We start from the raw sequence: 5,851 nt of genomic DNA on the forward strand, positions 1-5,851 counted from the left end.
TTCGGGAAAAGTTATCTATTGGCTCCGTTTTAAGAGCCAAATATGACTGCCACTTTCGACCCTCAATATGGCACTTAGTGACAGACACGACGTTGATTATTTCTCTACTCAGGCACTCTGATAAAAACACATGTTGGAGGGTCGAGGGAGGGGTGAGTGCCGGTCCAGAGTGGCACTTTTGCTTTTTATACAAGTGTTGGCACTCATTAGGGAGTGTTCGGACGAGGCTAGTCTGATGAAACGTTGGGTAATCGTTTCTTAATTGCTTTTTCGGAAAAAAATCAGAAAAACTATGTATAGCAAAAACAGGAAAAAAGCATGAATCACGTGGTTATTTTCGATTTATTCTCTACATTACCTTGATATCTAATTCCGCTTATTTTGGCAACATATCTGGATCCTTGTTAAAGGCATATTTCATATATATATATATATATATATATATATATATATATATATATATATATATACACACATACATATATATACTATATATATATACATACATATATATACTATATATATATGTATATATATATATATATATATACATATGCATATATATATATAAGAATACATATATATATATACATATGCATATATATATATATATATACATATATATATATATATATATATATATATATATATATATACATATGCATATATATATATATATATATATATATATATATATATATATATATATATATATATATATATTTATTTACACACAGGTATGTAATAACCAATCTAGAAATACATTTGGGTTAAGTGAATATACCAGCTTTAAAAAGACGTGCAAGGAAGGAATATTAGCCACATATATTTGACCACACCTGAGCACGGCGAAATGTGTAATAACATTTTGTGATATATGGAAACTCTATCTGTGATTAAACTGCTCGTAGGTAGGTAATATTGTATATGTTACATTGATAGTTTTATATACACACATGCAATTATATACACAAAAATAGAAATATGTGATAAAATTGTGTTCACGATTGATGATATTACTTTACTCGGTGAGTATATCACTGAGTACATATGTATGAATAATCGGTGGTCACTCCTGCTCTCTTTCTGTGTGTTTTTCTGCCTGTCTATCCACATATCTGTCTGTCTATCTATCTGTCTATCTGTCTGCCTATCTTTCTATATACGCATACGCACACACACACACACACATATATGCATGTATATATGTGTGTGTACAAGTATATGCACATCTTTGCTTCGAAGGAAAAGCTGTTTCGTCAAGGACACATATCAAATACTAAAACATTTATGAATATAATGTTATTTCTACGAACAATAACAAAATGTATTCAGATTAACAACACAAATACCTCCCCTTGTCAATATTCATAATAAGAGAACGAAAATACCTATATAACTGTTGTGAAAAGGCGTACTTTTATTCTCAATGATAATAATCAAAAGAGTAAGTATAGAAACTCAAATGAATTAATCTGTATCAAAATAACGATCTATGACAAATGTTAATGAAATGTAAACAGCATTGGCGTAAATGTGGTATATGGTAAAGAGGATAGACACAAATAGCAATTATCATATTTTATCCCTTATCATCGTGACATTCAAAACTGGGTTCAATATCATCATTAGTTATAATGAGTGATGATTATTACTGTCATTATCATTGTCATCGTGATTTTATTATGATTTCAACCAATATTTGTTTTTAGCATCATAGCTGTTGTTATCCTATACATTATTTTTTCATTCGTATCATCATAATTGGAATTGTGATGATACTCCTTATTATTATTTTTTCATTGATTGTTTTTATTATTATTGCTATTATTATTATTATTATTATTATTATTATTATTATTATTATTATTATTATTATTATTATTATTATTATTATTATTATTATTATTATTATTATTATTATTATTATTATTATTATTATTATTAACATCATTATTATTATTGGTGTTGCTCTTGTTGTTGGTTCTGCTTGTCGTTATTGTTCATGTTATTATTGTCATTGTTGCTATTATTATTATTATCATCGTCATCATCATTATCATTATTATCGTTATCATTGTTATTATCATTATTATCGTTATCATTGTCATTATCATTATCATTGTTATTATTATTTTAATTGCTGTTTTCTTTATCATTGTAATAATTGTTTATTATTATTATTATTATTATTATTATCATTATTATATTATTATATTAATTTTACTATTATTGCTGTTATAATTGCTTTTATTATCATTGGTAATATTAATAGTAGTAATATTAATATTATTACTTTTATTATTGTTACTATTTTTTATGATCATTGTTATTATTTTTGCATTAATGATAATTATGATTATTTCCATTAATATCATCATTGTTATTATTTTCTTTATCATCATTCTTCTTATAATTATTGCTATTGTTATTGTTTTTATTGGTAATGTCATTTTTATTGTTATTGTCATTGTTGATATGGAAATTGTGATTATTGTTATTATTATGACTTTCATGGTTATGTTTATTGTTATTATTATCCTTATTTTTATTATTATGATTATCTGTGTTATTTTTATTGCTATCATTCTAATTATTGTTATTACCGTTGTTATTTTTGTTATTGTTATTTTTTCATTATTATTTTTATATTCATTATTATCCTTATCATTACTGTTATCTTTATAATTATTGTATTATTTTTATCATTATTAGTAAAAATATTATTGTCGCCTTATTGTTATGAATATTTTTTTTTAATAATCATTGTTATCATTCTTATTATTATAATAATAATTATTATTGTTATTATTATTATTATTAATTACTATCATTGTTGTGTTCGTTGATCCTGATACTATTGTTATTATTATAATTATTTATTATTGTTATTATTGTTATTATTAAGGTTGTTGTTGCTATTATCATTATTTTTTTATTATTATCATTATTATTATCATTATTATTATCATTATTATCATTGCAATCACTATTTTTGTTATCATGAATATTATTATTACTATTACTATTGTTTTTCATTATTGTTATCATTTGTATTATTATTATTATTATTATTATTATTATTATTGTTATTCTTCTTGTTATTAGTATGATTATTGTTGTAATATTAATCATGATAGAAATATTATTATCATTGTTATTATTATTATTATTATTATTATTGGTATTATTATTATTAACAGTTATTATCGTCATCGTTGGTATTAATATTCTTATCTCTTTATCATCATTACTTTTATTTTTCTGATCATTATCATTAATGATATCATTTCTTGTATTATGATTATGATTATTATTATTAATGTAAATTTCACTATTTTCATTACTATTGCTATTATTGTTATTTTTGTTATTATCATTATCGTTATTATTATTGTTGTAGGTATTACTGTTATTATTATTATCATTATTGTTATTGTTGTTATTTTTATTAATATAATCATCCTTATTATTATTATTTTTGTTATTACCATTATCATTGTCATTATTTTTATTATTGATGTTACTGTTATCATCATTACCATTATTATTATTATTATTATTGTTATTGTTGTTGTTCTTATGATATTCATTATTGCTATTAGACTGTTGATAATTATTAAATTTTTTATTGTTATATGTAAAATTCTTATTACATCTAATAGTTAGTGTCATTATTGTCATCATTTATATTATTATTTCTGTTATTAGTATTACAATTGTTATTTCTGTCGTTATTATTCTTATTTATTTTTATCATAATTATTATCATTTTGATGATAACAATATTATTTATTTTATTAGCATTATCATTCTTATTATCTTATCATTAATGTTATCATTATTATCATTATTGTTTTTATTTCTTAAGATCATTATCAATAGTTTTATTATTATTATTGTTATTGCTATTTTATTCTTATTATTATGATTATTGTTATTACCACACTAATAGAACTTATAGAACTGCTTATACAACCAACATTACTGCCATTATATTTATTCTTATTATAGCTTTGGTGATTGTAATTGTTGTTGTTTATCATCGTTGCTGTTAACATATTTATCATTACATTATTTAGTATTCTTATCTTTATTGTTATTAGCATCGTTTTTATTAGCATTATTTGCATTATTCTCATTACCGTTCTACATTTACTGTAATGATAATGAAGATGATAATAAGAATGATCATGATTGTTATTAACATTTATATTATTATTATCTTTATCATCAATATTGTTGATCATCATCAATATTATTGATAATTATGTTTTTATCATGATTTTTATTCTTTATTATTATTATCATTATTATTATTATTATTATTATTATTATTATTATTATCATTGCTATCATTATTGTTATTATTATCATTATTGTTATAATTAACATTATCATTATTATCCTCATCATTATTATCATTGTTGCTATTATTATGATCCCTATAATGGTGATGAATATAATCATTAATATCATTTTTGTTTTTTATGATTTTCAATGTTATTACTGATGTTAGTGTCATTATTATCATTATCATGATCGTTAATATTACAATATCCATGCTTTAATTTTTCTATTAATGCCATCGTTTTTATCATTATTGTCATATTATTGCTATAATGTCCTTGTTAATGTCCTATATAGCGTGAATACTTTTATTTTTATTATAATTTTAATGTTATTATCGTCATCATCATTATTGCTATTCCTACTCTTATTACTCTTATTGTTTATTGCTGTTATTATTATCATTATTGTCATTCTTCTTCTTATCGATATTATTATCATTATTATTATTGTTATCATTGTTATTATTTTTATTATTGTTAATAACTTAGTCGATATAGTATTTAATGATAATATCTTTATTATCATTCTTATTATTCATATCAATATTTTTAATAGTACTAGTAGTAGTAGTTTTACTGGAAATAATCTTGGTAGTAGTAATAATAATATTAGTATCATTGTTAATACCAATGTCATTGTTGCTGTCAATGTTATTATTATTGTTATTACTACTATTATTATCATTTTCATTATTCTTGTTATTCTTATCATTATCATTATTACTTCCCTTGCCATTATTATTATTAATGTTGAGGTTGTTGTTATTATTAACATTATTATTATCATTACTGTTGTTATTATTAATTTGATAATAATGATTATACTCATCATTATTATTGTTTTTGCTCTTATTATTATTATTATTATTGTTATTGTTGTTGTTGTTATTATTATTATTATTATTATTATAGATATTATTAATATTATTATTATTATTATAGATATCATTGTTATCATTACTATTATCGGTGTCATTATTATTATCAATATATTTTAGTTATTTTTATCATTATTTTCATCATTGTTATTATTATCATTATTATTAGTATCATTATTTGCTTTTGTTATTGCAATAATTTTGTTGGTGGTGTTTTTATATAATCACTATTTCTATTGTTATTGATATTATTTTCTTAATCATTTATCATTATCATTATTGTTACGATTAAGAATACCAATATCTTCGCAATTATTATTATCATTGTAATAATTATCATTGGTTTTACGTACGATTTACCTGTATTTGTTGTGATAATGTTTTTGTTTATTATGTTTTTATTTTGTTTATTTATTTCTATCATCGTTATTGTTGTTGCTGTGATTGATATCTTCGTAATTATAACTATCGTCATTCTGTTATATGGTAATAATGGTCATCATTATTTCTCCATTTCTTTACCATTGCTATTTCTTTTATGTTTACCTTCCATATTCTTATCGGTATTGTTCATTGTTATCATTATTATTATTATTATTTTTTTTTTGGCATCAAGACCAT

The sequence above is a fragment of the Penaeus vannamei genome, chromosome 18 (assembly GCF_042767895.1).
Source record: "Penaeus vannamei isolate JL-2024 chromosome 18, ASM4276789v1, whole genome shotgun sequence".
NCBI classification, from domain to species: Eukaryota; Metazoa; Arthropoda; class Malacostraca; order Decapoda; family Penaeidae; genus Penaeus; species Penaeus vannamei.